A 440-nucleotide genomic window follows, 5' to 3' on the forward strand; every position below is an offset into this window, starting at 1 on the left:
CCTCTGGGCAGCCTGGGCTATCACCCAGGCTGTCACCGCCTCCTGAGTTTCACACACACACACACACACACACACACACACACGACATTATTTGCTAAGTTCGTCCGGTCGCTCATTCATTAGATTCACACCTATGCAGGGCTTCTGTAAGGGCCCCTTCCTCGCCCGTTCCCCGGCCCGCGTGTCCCCTAGGACAGTCAGACTACTTCCCACTGCGCACTTTGGCACTTGCCAAACGGACCCAGCGTCCAGGGACTCGGACCTTTCCGGTGCCTCCTGTTCCACAGCGGAGCCCGCCGGGGGTCGACTTCTCCGTCCAGGCCACACCCTCCCTCCCAGACAGCCAATGAGTGCAGCTGCTTGATCCGGCCCTGCCCCACCAGGGAACCCCGGCCACTGATTGGTCCGCCCGGCGCAGTGTTCCCCCCGCAGAGCCTCAG

This window comes from Marmota marmota, unplaced genomic scaffold (assembly GCF_001458135.2).
Source record: "Marmota marmota marmota unplaced genomic scaffold, marMar, whole genome shotgun sequence".
Lineage (NCBI taxonomy): Eukaryota > Metazoa > Chordata > Mammalia > Rodentia > Sciuridae > Marmota > Marmota marmota.